Genomic DNA, 20194 nt, shown 5'->3' with positions numbered 1-20194 from the left:
GATTGCAACCCCTGCCTTTTTTTGTTTTCCATTTGCTTGGTAGATCTTCCTCCATCCTTTTATTCTGAGCCTATGTGTGTCTCTGCACGTGAGATGGGTCTCCTGAATACAGCACACTGATGGGTCTTGAGTCTTTATCCAGTTTGCCAGTCTGTGTCTTTTAATTGGAGCATTTAGTCCATTTACATTTAAAGTTAATATTGTTATGTGTGAATCTGATCCTGTCATTATGATGTTAGCTGGTTATTTTGCTCGTTAGTTGATGCAGTCTCTTCCTAGTCTCGATGGTCTTTACATTTCGGTATGATTTTGCAGTGGCTGGTACCGGTTGTGCCTTTCCATGTTTAGCGCTTCCTTCAAGAGCTCTTTTAGGGCAGGCCTGGTGGTGACAAAATCTCTCAGCATTTGCTTGTCTGTAAAGTATTTTATTTCTCCTTCACTTATGAAGCTTAGTTTGGCAGGATATGAAATTCTGGGTTGAAAATTCTTTTCTTTAAGAATGTTGAATATTGGCCCCCACTCTCTTCTGGCTTGTAGGGTTTCTGCCGAGAGACCCGCTGTTAGTCTGATGGGCTTCCCTTTGATAGTAACCCGACCTTTCTCTCTGGCTGCCCTTAACATTTTTTCCTTCATTTCAACTTTGGTGAATCTGACAATTATGTGTCTTGGAGTTGCTCTTCTCGAGGAGTATCTTTGTGGCGTTCTCTGTATTTCCTGAATCTGAATGTTGGCCTGCCTTGCTAGACTGGGGAAGTTCTCCTGGATAATATCCTGCAGAGTGTTTTCCAACTTGTTTCCATTCTCCCCGTCACTTTCAGGTACACCAATCAGACGTAGATTTGGTCTTTTCACATAGTCCCACGTTTCTTGGAGGCTTTGCTCATTTCTTTTTATTCTTTTTTCTCTAAACTTCCCTTCTCGCTTCATTTCATTCATTTCATCTTCCAGGGCTGATACCCTTTCTTCCATTTGATCGCATCAGCTCCTGAGGCTTCTCCATTCTTCACGTAGTTCTCGAGCCTTGGTTTTCAGCTCCATCAGCTCCTTTAAGCACTTCTCTGTATTGGTTATTCTAGTTATACATTCTTCTAAATTTTTTTCAAAGTTTTCAACTTCTTTGCCTTTGGTTTGAATATCCTCCCGTAGCTCGGAGTAATTTGATCGTCTGAAGCCTTCTTCTCTCAGCTCGTCAAAGTCATTCTCCGTCCAGCTTTGTTCCGTTGCTGGTGAGGAACTGCGTTCCTTTGGAGGAGGAGAGGTACTCTGCTTTTTAGAGTTTCCAGTTTTTCTGCTCTGTTTTTTCCCCATCTTTGTGGTTTTATCTACTTTTGGTCTTTGATGATGGTGATGTACAGATGGGTTTTTGGTGGGGATGTCCTTTCTGTTAGTTTTCCTTCTAACAGACAGGACCCTCAGCTGCAGGTCTGTTGGAGTACCTGGCCGGCCATGTGAGGTGTCAGTCTGCCCCTGCTGGGGGGTGCCTCCCAGTTAGGCTGCTCGGGGGTCAGGGGTCAGGGACCCACTTGAGGAGGCAGTCTGCCCATTCTCAGATCTCCAGTTGCGTGCTGGGAGAACCACTGCTCTCCTCAAAGCTGTCAGACAGGGACATTTAAGTCTGCAGAGGTTACTGCTGTCTTTTTGTTTGTCTGTGCCCTGCCCCCAGAGGTGGAGCCTACAGAGGCAGGCAGGCCTCCTTGAGATGTGGTGGGCTCCACCCAGTTCAAGCTTCCAGGCTGCTTTGTTTACCTAAGTGAGCCTGGGCAATGGCGGGCGCCCCTCCCCCAGCCTGGCTGCCGACTTGCTGTTTGATCTGACTGCTGTGCTAGCAATCAGCGAGACTCTGTGGGCATAGGACCCTCTGAGCCAGGTGCGGGCTATACTCTCCTGGGGCACCGTTTCCTAAGCCCGTCGGAAAAGCACAGTATTCGGGTGGGAGTGGCCCGATTTTCCAGGTGCGGTCTCTCACCCCTGGAAAGGGAACTCCCTGACCCCTTGCGCTTCCTGAGTGAGGCAATGCCTGGCCCCTGCTTTGGCTGGCGCACGGTGCACTCACCCACTGACCTGCGCCCACTGTCTGGCACTCCCTAGTGAGATGAACATGGTACCTCAGATGGAAATGCAGAAATCACCCGTCTTCTGCGTCGCTCGTGCTGGGAGCTGTAGACCGGAGCTGTTCCTATTCGGCCATCTTCGGAAATTCTTCTAGAAGTAACTGCAACCTCTGCCTTCCGAGTTCAAGTGATTTTCCTGCCTCAGCCTCCCGAGTAGCTGGGATTACAGGCATCCACCACCATGCCCAACTAATTTTTGTATTTTTAGTAGAGACGGGGTTTCACCATGTTGGCCAGGCTGGTCTAGAACTTTTGACCTCAGGTGATCCGCCCGCCTCAGCCTCCCAAAGTGCTGGGATTATAGGCGTGAGCCACCGTTCCCAGTTAAACTTCAGTTTTTCATGTTCCGTGCATAGGTCAGGGTCTTAGGGAGTGATTCATTCTGACAGAACTCCCTGGATTTTAAGGCAGGTGTTCCATTTATTAATTGACAAAGGAGGCATATTTCTCCCCTGGTAACCCAAAGATTTAGGTCATTTTCCGAGAGACTCCATTTCCACTGTGAGGGTTCTTGGAAAACTAAGCAGAGGATGAGGAAAGTCTGTGAACAAGCTTGCTGGTCTCTCCCTGTCCTACAAAAGAGCATACCTCTTCTGTAACCAGAAGGCCCTTTTGATTAGTCAAGGCTGGACAGACTGAGATTAGGGGTGTGTGTGTGTGTGTGTGTGTGTGTGTGTGTGTGTGTGTGTGTGTGTGTGTGTGTGTGTGTGTGTGTGTGTGTGTGTGTGTGTGTGTGTGTGTGTGTGTGTGTGTGTGTGTGTGTGTGTGTGTGTGTGTGTGTGTGTGTGTGTGTGTGTGTGTGTGTGTGTGTGTGTGTGTCTTGAGACAGCGTCTCACTCTGTCACCCAGGCTGGAGTGCAGTGGTGAGATCAGAGCTCACTGCAGCTTCCACTTCCTGGGCTCAAGCGATCCTCCTATTTCAGCCTCCAGAGCAGCTGGGACTATACGAATGTTTTACCGCACCCAGTTCATTTTCTAATTTTTTGTAGAGATGAGGTTTCACTGTGTTGCTCAGGCTGGTCTTGAACTCCTGGCCTCACGGGATCCCCCGCCTTAGTCTCCCAGTGGGCTGGGATTATAGGTATGAGCCACCTCACCTGATCTGCGACGATTTTTCAACAATGTAATTTCTCTTTTACAGAGCCACCTAAGCTGAAGATTCGCTTGAGAACAAGTACTGTCCTGTGGTTTCATGGCCTTTCTTCCATTTGTGGTTCTTGCGAAGTGGAATTTAAATGACATCTTATCAAGGTGGATAAACCCTAGTTTCCCAGTGCTGGAATATAGAAAATGGATGGACAAGTAAATCCCACTCAGCACCCATAGTCCAGGCATGGGGACCTCAACACACCTGAGCCCCAGACATCACCTTTCATTGTGAGTAGCTCTGAGATGACACTTCTGCTGTTCCCAATTCCAGCATTAATTGGATTAGATAGTTATTTTATGAAGAATTTTCATATGCCACAATCCTGACCATATCTTCAAGTGAACAGAAAAGTTCTATTAAAAAGTCAACCTTCTGTCTCACTCTGTTGCCCAGACTGGAGTGCGGTGGTGCAATTATGGCTCACTGCAGCCTCAACCTCCTGGGCTCAAGCAGTCCTCCTGCCTCAGCCTCACAAGTAGCTGGGACTACAGGTGCTTGTCACCACACCTCACTAATTTTCCCATTTGTGTTATATGTGGATTCCACAGGACTGACTTTGAAAACTTGAGTATGCGTGGATTTTGGTATACACAGAAATGGGAGAGCTGGAACTAATCCCCCCATATACCAAGAGACTAATTGTATCTGTTTTTACAATTATACTGTAGGAGACATTATGTTCCATGACAATGGTAATTTTTAATGACAATTTTTAATTGAGTGAAATTACCATAAAAATAATAATAGTAGCAGCTAATATTTACTGAGCTGTTACTAGGTGCCTATAAATAGCATAGATTTTTAAATTTTCCATAATTCTTCCTTATTTCACTTAACCACTCTATCTTAAATTACTCATGCTTGCCTCAGTAGCACACATACTTAAGTTGGAGCAATAGAGAGATTGGCATGGCCTTTGTGAAAGAATGACATGCAAATTTGTGAAGCATTCCATATTTTTTTAAAAAAGAGAAAAAAATTACGCCCAGATTTTCACTATGTTTGTGCATATGACCTTTTGTTTAGGTTGAAGTATATCCAAAGATGAAATTTCCAGAATTGAGATTACTGTGAGTCACAGGGCATGAGCATTCTTATTACCCTTGATGTAAATTGCAAAGCTTTCAGGCATGGTGGCTGTCAGACTGTAATTCCAGCACTTTGGGAGGCTGAGGTGGGAGGATTGCTTGAGGCCAGGAGTTGGAGGAGGCAGTATAATGAGTCACTGTCTGTATGATTTAAAAAAAATTTCCAAGCTTTATCCTATAAGGCTTATATATATTTTAAACACCACTAATACTACAAGAAAATGGCCATTTCACTGCACCTTCGCCCACACAGGTATTATAATTTAACAAGTTATTTTCTGTGTGATAAATGAAGACCTCATATTATTACTTTGTCCCCCCTTTTTTTTTTTTTTTTTGAGACACAGTCTCGCTCTGTCAACCAGGCTGGAGTGCAGTGGCTTGATCTCGGCTCACTGCAACCTCTGCCTCCCAGGTTCAAGCGATTCTCCTGCCTCAGCTTCCTGAGTAGCTGGGATTACAGGCACATGCCACCATGCCTGGCTAATTTTTGTATTTTTAGTAGAAATGGGGTTTCACCATGTTGATCAGGCTGGTCTCGAACTCCTGACCTCGTGATCTACCCACCTCGGCCTCCCAAAGTGCTTGATTACAGCTGTGAGCCATGCGCCCAGCCTATTTGTCACATATTTTATCTTTCCTTATGTTAGCTTATTAGCTTTATTTCTTTATTGTCCTTTTTTTTTTTTTGAGATGAAGTCTCGCTCTGTCTCCTAGGCTTGAGTGTAGTGGCACAGTCTCAACTCACTGCAGCCTTGACCTCCTAGGCTTAGGTGATCCTTCCACCTCAGTAGTTGGGACTATAGGCACATGCCACTATGCCTGGCCAATTATTTTCATTTTTTTATTTTTACTAGAGACGAGGTCTTGCTTTGTTTCTTAGGCTGGTCTGGAACTCCTGGCCTCAAGCAATCCCCCCACCACCCCCTCCCAAAGTACTGGTATTATAAGCATGAGCCACCATGCCTGGGGTATCTTTGTCTTTTCCATTTATTTATAGAGTTACTTTGTCTTTTACTAATTCAATGATCTGTTTAATCTTTTATTAAATTATAAAAATAGTAAATACTTTTAAATAAGTGAAAAATTTCCTTCACTCTTTAGACCCATAATCTTATCTCAGGAAATAATTGCTGTTGAGAAAATGGGCCATATCCTTCAAGATACCTACATGGTGATTGAACATCACTTCACATTTTCATATTTCATGGACATTTGTGCCAGTACCTATTGATCTATCTTAATCCTTTTCATGGTTGCATAATATTTTATTATATGGATGTATCACAATTTACCAGTACCAGTCAACTGCTGGAGGCATTTAGGCTCCTTCTAATATTTGCTTTGAGCTCTTTATATAATTAAAAATTAACCCCCTCAGCCAGGTGTGGCAGCTCATACCTGTAATCCCAGCACTTTGGAAGGCTGAGGTGAGAGAACTGCCTGAGTGTAGGAGATCACCACCAACTTGGTCAACATAGCGACACTTTGTCTCTACTAAAAATTAAAAAAAAAAAAAGCTACACGTTGCAGTGCACACCTGTAGTCCCCGCTACTGGGGAGGCTAAGATTGGAGGATCACTTGAGTCTAGAAGGTTGAGGCTGCAGTAAGCTATGATCACACCATTGCACTTTAGCTTTGCTAAGAGCAAGACTGCATTTCTTAAACAAAATAAAAATTAGATGGGAATATTGCTCAAGCCCCGGAGGTTGAGGCTGCAGTTAACTGTGATTGCACCACTGCAGTCCAGCCTAGGCGACAGAGCAAGACCCTTTCTCTAAAAATAAAATAAAATAAAAATTAACCTTCTATCATATTTCCCAGTAACCCCTTCCCTCCTACATTTCTCCTAGAAGCCCTTAAATTTTGTTTTTCACATACCATTTAAAACTTTTAAGTGCTGATGTCTGTCTGTGTCATCCCTCTTTTTTTTTTTTTTTTTTTTTTTTAATAATGTCTTTTTGTCACTTCTAGCTGGACCTACCATGAAAGACTTCTGAATCCAGGAAGAGAGACTGACTGGGCAACATGTTATTCAGGTACAAAAAGACTTGGACTGTAACTCAAAAATGATCAAATAATAGTGCATGCATCAAGTGCAATGGGAAGCTCTTCTGGAGAGGGAGAGAAGCTTCCAGTTAAGGTGACATTGAAGCCAAGTCCTGTAAGATGAGGAAGAGTTGTATGAGAGTGGGGAGGGAAGGGGGAGGTGGAGGGATGGGGATTGGGCTGGGATGGGATGGAGTGAGCTGCCCAGGCAGGGAAACCAGCACTATACAGACCTGAACAATGAAGATGGCACATTTTGTTCAGGGAATGGTGAATTAAGTGTGGCAGGAATGCTTTGGAGAGATGGTCATTTGCTTGTATGGAATTTTGCCCAAGAGACCTCATTACAGTTTCTAATTTTTTGATGTTATCATGCATCACTGCCCTTGTCAGATAGTATCATGATCACAATAACATCAAGCATAATATTTCATTGATTCTCACAAAAACAGGTGGGTGCCACAGTTATCCCCATTATATGCACAAAAGGATGAAGACTTGGGGTTAATGAGCGATTTGCCCAAGCTCACCTGAATATTAAGACTGAGTCAAATGTTAGTCTGGTCTGACTTTAATGCTTGCCTTGTTCATAAGCACCATGCATTGCCTCTCCTATGCAGTTAAGCAGGTAGACAGGTGAGAGAAGAGCCTGTGTGATATCGGGGGAAATTCACCCCTGATATTTCATGTAGGTTCTTTTCTATTTTCCCTGAGTGTCAGCCAGTCTGAGAAATAAAGGGAAAGAGTACAAAAGAGAAATTTTAAAGCTGGGTGTCCAGGGGAGACATCGCATGTGGGCAGGTTCCGTGATGCCCCCCAAGCTGCAAAACCAGGTTTTTATTAGTGATTTTCAAAAGGGGAGGGAGTGTACGAATAGGGTGTGGGTCACAGAGATCCCATGCTTCACAAGGTAATAAAATATCACAAGGCAAATGGAGGCAGGGCAAGATCACAGGACCACAGGACCGGGGCAAAATTAAAATTGCTAATGAAGTTTCGGGCACGCATTGTCATTGATAACATCTTATCAGGAGAAAGGGTTCGAGAGCAGACAACCCATCTGACCAAAATTTATTAGGCGGGAATTTCCTCGTCCTGATAAGCCTGGGAGCGCCACTCCAGCCTGGGGCTTATTTCATCCCTTATCTACGACTGTAAAAGACAGCCGTCCCCAAAGCGGCCATTTCAGAGGCCTCCCCTTAGGGATGCATTCTCTTTCTCAGGGATGTTCTTTGCTGAGAAAAAGAATTCAGCAATATTTCTCCTATTTGCTTTTGAAAGAAGAGAAATATGGCTCCATTCCACCCGGCCCACAGGCAGCCAGAGTTTAAGGTTATCTCCCTTGTTCCCTGAAATTGCTGTTATCCTGTTCTTTTTTCAAGATGCCCAGATTTCATATTGTTTAAACAACTTGTGCAGTTAACGCAATTATCACAGGGTCCTGCAGGGACATTCATCCTCAGCTTACGAAGATGACCGGATTAAGAGATTAAAGTAAAGACAGGCATAGGAAATCACAAGGGTATTGATTGGGGAAGTGACAAGTGTCCATGAAATCTTCACAATTTATGTTCAGAGACTGCAATAAAGACAGGTGTAAGAAATTATAGAAGTATTAATTTGGGGAACTAATAAATGTCCATGAAATCTTCACAATTTATGTTCTTCTGCCGTGGCTTCAGCCGGTCCCTCCATTTGGGGTCCCTGACTTCCTGCAACACGTTTCTCTCTACTCACAGACTTCTGACCAAATGTGTGTGCGGAGTTTCTACACAAATTCTCCAACTCTCTGGATACCAACCACGTATCCCACAATTCCATTCTGACACTACCTAGAGTTAGCGCAGAACCCACAGGTTGGGGGCTCGGTCCCACAAGACCACCCTCACTTCAGATGCCAGTTGCAAGTCGTAGGTTGTCACCTGTATTTTGACCAACCAGTTAGAAATCAGGGTTTCCCATGACCCTCTTCTTGAGTTTAATTATTTACTAGAACAACTCACAGAACTTAGAAAAACAGGTTTTTTTCTTTTATTTTTAAGAGACAGGGCCTCGCTCTATTGTCCAGGCTGGTGTGCAGTGGTGCAATCATAGCTCATTGAAGCCTCAACCTCCAGGGCTCAAGTGATTCTCCTGCTTCAGCCTCTCAAGTAGCTGGAATTACAGGGTTCCCACCACCACATCTGGCTAATTTCTTTCATTTTTTATATAGATGGGGTCTTATGTTGCCCAGGCTGGTCTCAAATTCCTAGGCTCAAGTGATTCCGCCCACCTCTGCCTTCCAAAGTGCTGGGATTACAGGCATGAGCCAGTGCATCTGGCCACCTTATTTTCTATTACTGGCTCAATGTAATGGCTCCATCTCAGGAACAGCCAATGAAAGAGATGCACAGGACGAGGTAAGTGGGGAGGGGCACAGAACTTCCATGCCTTCTGTTGGGCACACTACCCTCCCAGGACCTCCTTGTGTTTAGCAACACAGAAGCTCTCCAAACCCTGCTGTTTGGGTTTTTATGGAGGCATGATTGATAAAATCATTGGCCATTGGTAGTTAAGTCAATCTCCAGTTCCTTTTGCCTCCTGGAGTTCAGCAGGTGAGTCTGAAAGTTCCAAGCCTCAAAAAATGTGGTTGGGGCCAGGTGCGGTGGCTCACTCCTGTAATCCTAGCAGTTTGGAAGGCTGAGGCACATGGACCACTTGAGGTCAGGAGTTTGAGACCAGCCTGACCAACATGGTGAAACCCCGTTTCTACTAAAAATAACAACAATTTGCTAGGCGTTGTGGCACATCCCTATAATTCCAGCTACTCAGGAGGCTGAGGCAGGAGAATTGCTTGAACCCAGGAGGTGGAGGTTGCTGTGAGCTGAGATTGTGCCATTGCACTCCAGCCTGGGCTACAAGAGGCAAACTCCGTTTAAAAAAAAAAATGTGGTTGCTTTCTCTGGCAGCTAGCCCTCCTCCTGAAGCGGTCTAGGAGCTTGCAGCCACCCTGTTAGCTCAACAGCATCCCACATGCATTCTTACCATGCTGCAGATCTGAAAGACCTTAGAGGCCCTTGTGTCAGGAACCTGGGACTAAGACTAAATATCAAAACAGAAAATGCTCCTATTACCTCTGTCACGAAGGGCTTTATAAGAGCTTTGGAAGCTCTATGCCAGGAACCAGGGGCAGAGACCAAATGTATATTTCTTTTCTTATATTTGAGACAGAGTCTCACTCTGCCACTGAGGCTGGAGTGCAGTGATGTGATCATAGTTCACTGCAGCCTTGACTTCCTAGGCTAAAGTGATCCTCCCACCTTAGCCTCTCCAGTAGCTGGAACTACAGGCGTGCATCACCATGTCCAGCTGATTTTAATTTTAATTTTGTAAAGGCAGGGTCTTCCTGTTTTCCCCAGGCTGATCTCTTAACTCTTGGCCTCAAGCAGTCCTTCCTCTTTGGCCTCCCAAAATGTTGGGATTCCAGATGGGAGGCCCAGTACCCACCAATCACAAGGATCTTTATAAGAGAAGGAGGTAGGAGAGTCAGAATTAGAGAACGTGATGTGGTAATGGAAGAAGAGGTCAGAGAGGGAGATTTGAAGATGCTGCACTTCTGGCCTTGAATATGGAGTCACGAGGTAAGTCAAGGAATGGGGGTGGCTTCTAGAAGCTGGAAAAGGCAAAGGAGCACATTCTGTCTAGAGCCTCCCCCAGAAGGAATGCAGCCCCTCTGACACCTTGACTTTAGCCTTAATAGACCTAGTTGGGCTTCTGGCCCCCAGAACTATAAGATGGTAGATTTGTGGTGTTTGAAGCCACTAAATGTAGGGTACTTTGTTGTAGCAACAACAAAAAATGAACATGAAGCTGGGACCTCATGTTACAGTTGCTCATGCCTGTAATCCCAGAACTTTAGGAGGCTGAGGTAGGAGGATCGCTTAAGCCCAGGAGCTTAAGACCAGCCTGGGCAACATAATGAGACCTCATGTCTAAAAAGAATTTTTTTAAAAGGCCAGGCGCAGTGGCTCACATTTGTAATCCCAGCACTTTGGGAGGCTGAGGAGGGTGGATCACGAGGTCAGAAGTTCAAGACCAGCCTAGCCAAGATAGTGAAACCCCATCTCTACTGAAAATACAAACATTAGCCAGGTGTGGTGGTGGGTGCCTGTAATCCCAGCTACTCGGGAGGCTGAGGCAGAGAATCACTTGAACCCAAAAGGCAGACATTGCAGTGAGCCAAGATTGCACCCTTACACTTCAGCCTGGGCGACCGAGACTCTGTCTCAAAAAAAAAAAAAAAAGCCAGATGTTGTGGCATGCAGCTGTAGTCTCAGTTCCTAGGGAGGCTGAGGCGGGAGGATTGTTTAAGCCTGGGAGGTTGAAGTTGCTGTGAGCTGTGATTGCACCAGCGTACTCCAGCCTGGGCAATAAAGCAAGACCTTGTTTCAAAAAGAAAGAAAGAAATGAGCATGGTGGGAATGGGGACAGATGGCAATGTTAAGTAGAGTGGTCAGGGTTGGCCTCATAAGTGAATATTGAGCAAAAGTTTGAAGTAGGTGATGGAGCTGGCCAAGGTGCTGAGGGAAGAGCATTGTAGGCTGAGTCAACAGGATCTTTATCCTGTTGGATAAAGGAGGAAACTCTCTGGTGTGTCTGAGGCTCTGGAAGGAGGCCAGTTGTGCAAAGAGATAGAGGGAGCAAAGTCAGCGAGGAGGCCGGGGAGTTGCTGGGCTGGGATTGGTACAGATTGTGTGAGCCCTGGGACGCTATTGCTGGGGCTTTGGCTTTTACTCTGACTAAAATGGGAACCACCGAGGGCTTCTGAGCAGAGAGGGGACATGATCTGTCTCCTGATTTAAAAGCACGACCTGGCTGCCAAGTTGAGAAAGACTATGGGAAGATTTGGGTAGAAGCATGGGGGCCAAGCTGTGGCAACATCCCAGTGGGAGATGATAGTGATCCTGACCGGGTTCACGGTGGTGGTGAGAGATGGTCAGAGCCTGGATACATGTTGAAGTCAGCCAGTAGGATTTCCTGACAGACTGGATGTGAGCTGTGAGAGAAGGCAGTGGTCAAAGTTGAGTTTGACTCTAATTGAATTATGAAGTAATTTTACAAAACACTACTGCCTTTCCCAATCCTACCAAGTAAAGGATGCTAGATAAAAGAAATCTCAAGTCAGGCCAGGTGCAGTGGCTCACACCTATAGTTCCAACAGTTTGAGCGGCAGAGATGGGAGTATGTTTTAAGGCCATGAGTTTGAGAGCAGCCTGGGCAACATAGCAAGACCTCCTCTCTAAAAAAACAAAAAAAATAAATTTAATAAAATAAAATAAATATAGCCAGGCATGATGGTATGTACCTATGGCCCCAGTTAACTCATGTGGCTGAGATGGGCAGATCTCTTGATTCTAGGAGTTTGAGGCCAGCTTGGGCAACATAGCAAGACTTCTCTCTCTACAAAAATGAAAAAAAATGCCTGACGTGGTGGTACTTGCCTGTATTCCCAGGTTTGGGGGCAGCTGAGGCAGGAGCATCTCTTAAGCCCAGTTGGTCAAGGTTGCAATGAGCTATGATTATACCACTGCACTCCATCCTGGGTGACAGAGTGGGACCCTGTCTCAAAATACAAATACACATGAAATCTCAAGTCAGACCAGTCCCTTCTAGGCTATGTAGGCCTTGTAACCACATAGCTGCATGATCGGGTTTGTGTGGCTGTGGATGAGGAGACCCCTGTCCAATTGTTGGCTATGTAATCAGTTTATTTTTCAATATAGTAATCAAATATATTTCATTGTACTTGATGGTCTCAGATATGTGTGGATTTTGGAATTCCCCTTGGAACAGGTTGTAACATCTTATTGGCTCCATAATTCCATAATTTTTTTAATCTGATCAGTTTTTAATAAGATCAGAGTTGATATTAGACTACCTAATCGGTTTTGTTAATGAGAAAATGAAATTGTGTGTTTGCATTTTATCCAAGTTGGGTGTCATATTGGCTAAATCTCATCAATACTTGAACAAATGCAAAATTAGAACTTCTTTATCATGAAACACGATGTAATTCTTGAAGAAGATGCCATTTCTTTTTTTTCTTTTTTTTTTAAGATAGAGTCTTTCTCTTGTCACCCAGGCTGGAGTGCAATGGTGCGATTTTGGCTCACTGCAACCTTCACCTTCTGGGTACAAGCAATTCTCCTGCCTCAGCCTCCCGAGTAGCTGAGATTACAGGCGCCCGCCACCACACCCAGCTAATTTTTGTATTTTTAGTAGAGATGGGGTTTCACCATGTTGGCCAGGCTCCTCTGGAGCTCTTGACCTCAGGCAATCTGCCTGCCTCAGCCTCCCAAAATGCAAGGAGTACAGATGTGAGCAACCACGCCCGGCCTCCATTTCTTTTTTGTAGTCTTTAATAAACAGCTGCTATCATTGCAGACTTGCTATTTAGGCACTTAGGAATTTTTCACTAGAAGGCATGTAAAGAAAGACCATGGGTATTTGTAATGAATTTAGCATTTATTCTTTGACTACATGACTGTCCCCAGAGCTGTAACTTCATTAATGAATTTTTTAGAAGCCATTTAGCTAGCAACTGAGCCTAACCAGCCACTCACCCTCGTTATTCAGTGCTCTTTTACTATTGTCTATTTCTTCTCCAACTTGGCTACACTCACAAAGTGATAAAAACTTGCATTTGTTTTCTTTCCTTTTCAGAGACAGGGTCTTGCTCTGTTGCTCAGGCTACAGTACAGTGACATGATCATGGTTCACTGTAGCCTCAAACTCCTGGGCTCAAGCAGTTCTCTCACTTCAGTCACCCAAGTAGCTGGGACTACAGACATGTGCCACCATGTCCAGCTAATGTTTTCATTTTTTATCATAGAGACGGGATCTTGCCAGGTTGCTCAGACTGGGCTCAAAGCTCCTGACCTCAAGTGATCCTCCTGCCTCAGCCTCCCAAAGTGCTGGGATTACAGGCAGGCATGACCACCTGTGCCCAGCCCCCTATTATCATTATTTTAAATAATAGCTTTATTAAAATATGATTCACATACCGTTCACTTTATTTACTGAAATCTGCAATTCAGTAGGTTTTAGAATATTCACAGAGCTGTGCATCTATCACCACAGTCACTTTTAGAACCTTTGATTACCCTGTAGAGAAATCTATACCCCTTAGCCACTACCTCCTACTCTCCCCACCTACCTTCGCCCCCAGCCTTAGGCAACCATTGATTAATTTTTTTGTCACTATAGATTTGCCTAATCTGGACAAATAGAATTGTACAATAGGTGATATTTTGTGGCTTTTTTTCCCTCTTAGCACAGTGTTTTCAAAGTTCCTTTATGTCATAGTGTGTATCAATATTTCATTCCTTCTATGGCAGTATTCCATGGTAGAGACACACTGCATTTTGTTTATCTGTTCATCAGTTGGTGGATATTTGGGTTGTTTCCATGTATTCCATGTATTGGTCATTATGAATAATGCTGCTATGAAGATTGTTGTACAAGTTTTTGTGTGGACATATATTTTTATTTTTCTGGGATATATGCCTAGGAGTGAAATTGTTGCATTATAGGATGACTGTACATTTAGCCTTTTGAGAAACTGCCAGACTGTTTTCTAAAGTGGCTACACCAGTTGGATGCAATGGCTCACACCTGTAATCCCAGCTACTCAGGAGGCTCAGCTAGGAGGATGGCTTGAGCCCATGAATTCAAGACCAGCCTGGGCAAGATAGTGAAACCCTGTCTTGATTTTTAAAAAATCCAATTAAAATGACAAGAAAAGAAATACCCAAACAAAATGGTTACACGATTTTGTGTTCCCACCAGTAATGTATGTGGGTTCCAATTCCTCCACATCTTCACTGACATTTTTTTTTTTTTTCTAGATAGGGGCTTGCTCTGTCTCTCAGGCTGCAGTGCAATGATGCCATCACAGTTCACTGCAGCCTTGACCTCCCAGGCACAAGTGATTCTCTTCTCAGCCTCCTGAGTAGCTGAAAATTGCAGGTGTACACCACCATGCCTGGCTAATTTTTATATTTTTTTTGTAGTGATGGGATTTTGCCATGTTGCTCAGGCTGGTCTCATACTCCTGGCCTCAAGTGATCTGCCCACCTCAGCCTCCCTAAGTTCTGGAATTACAGGCTGCCACCATGCCCGGCCTTCACCAACATTTGCCATTATCTGTGTTTTTTTTTTTCCTTTATACCTTAAAGCAGTATAAGAACAAGTGTCTTCAATTATAGGAAACAGTATAATCCCAGGGCATTGGGAGGCTAAGACAGGAAGATGTCTTGATGCCAGGAGTTTTTTTGTTGTTGTTGTTTTTGTTGTTGTTGTTATTTTTGACAGAGTCTCGCTCTGTCACCCAGGGTGGAGTGCAGTGATGGGGTCCACTGCAACCTCCGCCTCCCAGGTTCAAGTGATTCTCCTGCCTCAGCCTCCCGAGTAGCTGAGACTACAGGTACACGCCACTACTGCCCAGCTAATTTTTGTATTTTTGGTAGAGTCAGAGTTTCACCATGTTGGCCAGGCTGGTCTTGAACTCCAGACTTCAGGCGATTTGCCTGCCTCAGCCTCCCAAAGTGCTGGGATTACAAGCATGAGCCACTATGCCCAACCTGATGCCAGGAGTTTTAGACTAGCCTGGGCAACCTAGCAAGACCTTGTCTCTACAGAATATTTAAAAATTAGCCAAATGTGGTGGTGCCTGTGTATAGTCTCTCTCCTTCTCTCTTTTTTTTTTCTTTCTAACTTTTTGTGACATGGTCTGGCTCTGTCACCCAGGCTGAAGTGCAGTGGTGTGATCATGGCTCACTGCAGCCTGAAACTCCTGGGATCAAGTGATCAATCCTCCCACCCCATCCTACCAAGTAGTAGGGACCACAGGTGTATGCCACCCAGGTCTTGCTATGTTGCCCAGGCTGGTCTTGAGCTCCTGGCCTCAAGCAATCCTCTCACCTTGGCCCCCCACAGTGCAAGGATTACAGGTATGAGCCACCATGCCTGGCCCCTACCCTGCCTATTGAGAACCAAAAGAAGGATCCAAATTCTCCTTATTCAACTCGAGCCATTTCCTGATAGCTTCATCAGCAAGGAGCTGGTTATTGGGCTGTCCAGGCCTCCCAAGCAGCACAGAAATGAGGTGAAGGAGTTTTCCTGCTGCTCCACTCTGTAAGGAGTTGGAGGGTGATGTTTACTCATTTGCAGAGAGAGATGCCTTGTAGGCACCTCAGGATGGAGAGGACCCTGATTCCAATGTCCTTTTTTTCTTTAGAAACAGGACCTTGCCCTGTCACTCAGGATGGAGTTCAGTGGTCCAATCATGGCTCATTGTAGCCTCAAACTCCCAGGCTCAAGCAATCCTACCATGTCAGCCTTCCCAGTAGCTGGGACTACAGGTAAGCATCGTGACACTCAGTGAATTTTGTTATTTTTTTGTAGAGATGGGGCCTCAGTATGTTGCCACGGCTGACCTTGAACTCCTGCACTCAAGAGATTTTCCTGCTCTGGCCTCCCAAAGTATTGGTATTACAGGCATGAGCCATTGTGCCCACCATCTCTGGTTCTTAACCTTCTGTCTCCCTCTTCCAGTTTTAAAGAATGCTTGTGATTACATGGGCTCTCTTAGATACTCCAGGATAATCTTGTTTTAAGGTCAGCTGATGAGCAACATTAATTTTATCTGCACTCTTAATTCCCCCTTCCTATGTAATTGTGCTGCGTAACATAGGACATGAGCAATTGGTGGGGGTGGGGGTTATTACTTTGGCCACCACAGTAACTATTTTATGCCAGGTACTCAGCTAAGCACTGGTGAATTAAACATGAATAACACACACTCCCTAATCTCCACCCATTCATGGGAGGAGCACCTCACCTGCCATGCTCCTGAGAATCTGGGGAGTCAAAGAAGTCTTCCATGAGGAGGTGATGCCAAAGTGGACAAGTGACAGAGGAGTCAAAGCTAGCTAGGAAGAGAGTAGAGGTTTAAGGGGAAGTGTATTATAAGCAGAGGATATCACCCACTTCAGAGACTCCCAGAGGAGAAAGAGTGTGCGTTCAAGGGGCGGATGAGGCTCAGTTGGACTCCACAGCAGATGAAATGGAGAGGGGCAAGCAGTGAGGCTGCCTTGCAAGGCAGGGCAGAGCAGGGGCTGTTAAAGGAGTTTGGACTTAATCCCTGAGGCAAGGAGAAGTGATGTAAATGGGGGAGTAACATGATGAGATTCATGGATTAGAGACATGGCTCAGGCTGCTGTAGAGAAGGCACCAGGGAGAGCAGATGGCTGAATGGGTGTGCAGGAGACCTCTCACTGAGTTTAGGGAGAGGTTTTTAAAACAGAAGAAGTTTGAGTAATTTAAATGATGATGGGAAGGAGCTAAAAGTGGGGGATAGGTTAAAGATACAGGAAAGTGGGAGGAAGAACTGAGGAAGAAGTGAGGTTCCAGAAAGGGCAGGAGAAGAGGAGATTCCCATAGGGGGATTAACACTTTCTTTTCTTTTTTCTTTCTAAGACAGGGTCTCACTCTGTCGCCCAGGCTGGAGTGCAGCAGCACAATCTTGGCTCACTGTAGTGTGGACTTCCCAGGCTCAAGGGATTCTCCCACCCCAGACTCCCAAGTAGCTGGAACTACGGATACGCACCACCGCCACACCTGGCTAATGTTTCTTTTTTTGGTAGACACAGAGTCTCACTATTTTGCGCTGATTGGTCTCCACCTCCTGGCCTCAAGCGATCCTCCTGCCTAGGCTTCCCAAGATGCTGGGATTACAGGCATGAGCCATAATGCCTGGCCTCTGCTAGTTCTGTATTCTCTAGAGTTGTCTTTACTTTGTGCTAGTGTGTCCCTCATTGTGCTGATCCTCTGTAAAAATTAATACCTTTTTTTTTTTTCGAGATGGAGTTTCACTCTTGTTGCCCAGGCTGGAGTGCAATGGCGCTATCTCGGCTCAGCGCAACCTCCACCTGCCGGGTTCAAGCGATTATCCTGCCTCAGCCTCCTGAGTAGTTGGGATTACAGGCATGTGCCATCATGCCCAGCTAATTTTGTATTTTTAGTAGAGATGGGGTTTCTCCATGCTGGTCAGGCTGGTCTCGAACTCCTGACCTCAGGTGATCTGTCTGCCTTGGCCTCCCAAAGTGCTGGGATTACAGGCATGAGCCATTGTGCCTGGCCAAAATTAATACTTTTTATATTAAATTTACATATATATACATTTTTTCTTTTTGATGCCGGGTCTCACACTGTCACCCAGGCTGGAGTACAGTGGCACAACCTCTGCTCACTGCAGCCTCCACCTGCCAGGCTCAAGCAATTCTCCTGCCTCAGCCTCCCGAGTAGCTGGGATTACAGGTAAGTGCCACCACACCCAGCTGATTTTTGTGTTTTTTGTAGAGACGAGGTTTCGCCATGTTTCCCAGACTGTTCTCAAACTCCTGAGCTCAGAGCAGTCCACCCACCTTGGCCTCCTAAAGTGCTGGGATTACAGGTGTGAGCCACCTTGCTCATTCTAGTTTAAACTTTTGAGTGGTTTGTGTCTCCTGATTGGACTCCTACAAATACAAAATTGATGCTAGGAAGGGTACCAGGAGATAGACGCACACAGATGGGATTTGGGAATAGGTTTGGTTATCCAAGGAACAGTGCTGAGCTCCTTGCTAATGGGATATGGGATGCTGGTGATTTCCAGGAAGTGACCTCACAATGACTCAAGCTACCACATACTGTTGATTGTGACATGCCAGTTGAAGCATATGTCCTGCGAGCTTAGGGGTGCTACAAGTTGACCACTGCAGCAGTAAAGATGACTCTGAAGAATGACGTGGGATGGATCCTTTCGAATGCACTTGAGCAGCAGTCTCCAACCACAGGGCCACAGAACTGGAGGTGAGCAGCAGGCGAGTGAAGGGAAACTTCATCTGTATTTCTAGCCCCTCCCGTCGCTTGCATGACCACCTGAGCTCCATGTCCTGTCAGATCAGCAGGAGCATTAGATTCTCACAGGAGCACAAACTCTGTTGTGAAGTGTGCATGCGAGGGATCTAGGTTGTGTACTCCTTACGAGAATCTAATGCCTGATATTCCGTTACTGTCTCCCATCACCCCAGATGGACAGTCTAGTTGCAGGAAAACAAGCTCAGAGATCCCACTGAGTCTACGTTATAGTGAGTTGTAGAATCATTTCATTATATATTACTATGCAGTAATAATAGACATAAAGTGCACAATATATGTAATGCACTTGAATCATCCTGAAATTATTCCTTCACTCCCAGTCTGTGGAAGAATTGTCTCCCACACATTCACTCTGTTTTTTGGTAGAGGCAGGGTCTTAATATATTGCCCAGGCTGATCTCAAACTCCTGGCCTCAAGTAATACACCTCTCTCAGCCTCCCAAAGTGCTGAGATTACAGGCATAAGCCACCACCCTCAACCAAGACTTTCTTAAACCAAATAAAAATTAAGTGAGATTACTTGAGCCCAGGTGGTCAAGGCTGCAGTGAGCCTGATTGCACCACTGTACTCCAGCCTAGGTGACAGAATGAGACTGTCTCAAAAAATAAAATAAAATACAAATTAACCCTTTATGACATTCCCAGTAACTTTCCCTCCTAAGTGTTCCCCACAAGTCTTTGAATTCTGTTTAATTTTCACATAACATTTAAGACGTTTAAGAACTTATGTCTGTCTGTGTCATCCCTTTATGTCAAAAGATGTATTTTTGTCACTTCCAGCTGGATCTACCATGAAAGACTTCTGAATCCAGGAAGAGAGACTGACTGGGCAACATGTTATTCAGGTACAAAAAGATTTGGACTGTAACTCAAAAATGATCAAATAATAGTGCATGCATCAAGTGCAATGGGAAGCTCTTCTGGAGAGTGAGAGAAGCTTCAGGTTAAGGTGACATTGAAGCCAAGTCCTGAAAGATGAGGAAGAGTTGTATGAGAGTGGGGAGGGAAGTGGGAGGTGGAGGGATGGGGAATGGGCTGGGATGGGATAGAGCAAACTGTCCGGGAAGGGAAACCAGCACTGTACAGACCTGAACAACGAAGATGGCATATTTTGTTCAGGGAATGGTGAATTAAGTGTGGCAGGAATGCTTTGTAGAGACAGTAATTTGCTTGTATGAAATTTTGCCTGAGAGACCTCATTGCAGTTTCTGATTTTTTGATGTCATCATCCATCACTGTCCTTGTCAAATAGTTTGGAATAGGTATAATGATCACAATAACCCCAAGCATAATATTTCATTAATTCTCACAGAATCACAGGTAGGTGCCACAGTTATCCCCATCTTATGAATGGAGTGATGAAGCCTTAGGAATAATGAATGATTTGCCCAAGCTCACCTGGATATTAAGACTGAGTCAAATGTTGGGTCTGGTCTGACTTTAATGTTTGCTTTGTTCATGAGCACCACGTATTGCCTCTCCTATGCAGTTAAGCAGGTAGACAGGTGACAGAAAAGCCCATGTTTGTCTCTACTCACACACTTCCGACTGAATGTATGTATGGAGTTTCTACACCAAATTCTTCAGTGCTCTGGATGTTAACTGGGTGTCCCATGACTTTATTCTGACACTACCTGGAGTTAGCACAGACCCCACAAGTTAGGGGCTCAGTCCCACGAGACCATCCTGACTTCACATGCCAATGGCAAGTCCTAAGTTGTCACCTGTACTTTTGACCAACCTGTTACAAATTGGGGGTTCCCATAACTGTCTTCTTAGGTTTAATAATTTGCTAGAACAGTTTACAGAACTCAGAAAAAGTTTCTTTTTTTCT

The 20194-nt window shown here is 45.0% G+C and overlaps 1 non-coding gene across 1 annotated transcript; it reads left to right on the top strand.

Moving 5' to 3' along the window:
• The first annotated feature begins 4118 nt into the window (after positions 1–4118).
• Positions 4119–4222, top strand: LOC112134445 (U6 spliceosomal RNA). The gene has a single exon (XR_002915875.2). It is a non-coding gene; the product is annotated as a U6 spliceosomal RNA (small nuclear RNA).
• Positions 4223–20194: the final 15972 nt, after the last annotated feature.

This window comes from Pongo abelii, chromosome 6, assembly GCF_028885655.2.
Source record: "Pongo abelii isolate AG06213 chromosome 6, NHGRI_mPonAbe1-v2.0_pri, whole genome shotgun sequence".
In the NCBI taxonomy this organism is placed as follows: Eukaryota; Metazoa; Chordata; class Mammalia; order Primates; family Hominidae; genus Pongo; species Pongo abelii.
The sequence above is the reverse complement of the archived record's forward strand: the minus strand, read 5'-3'. Positions and strand labels throughout refer to the sequence as shown.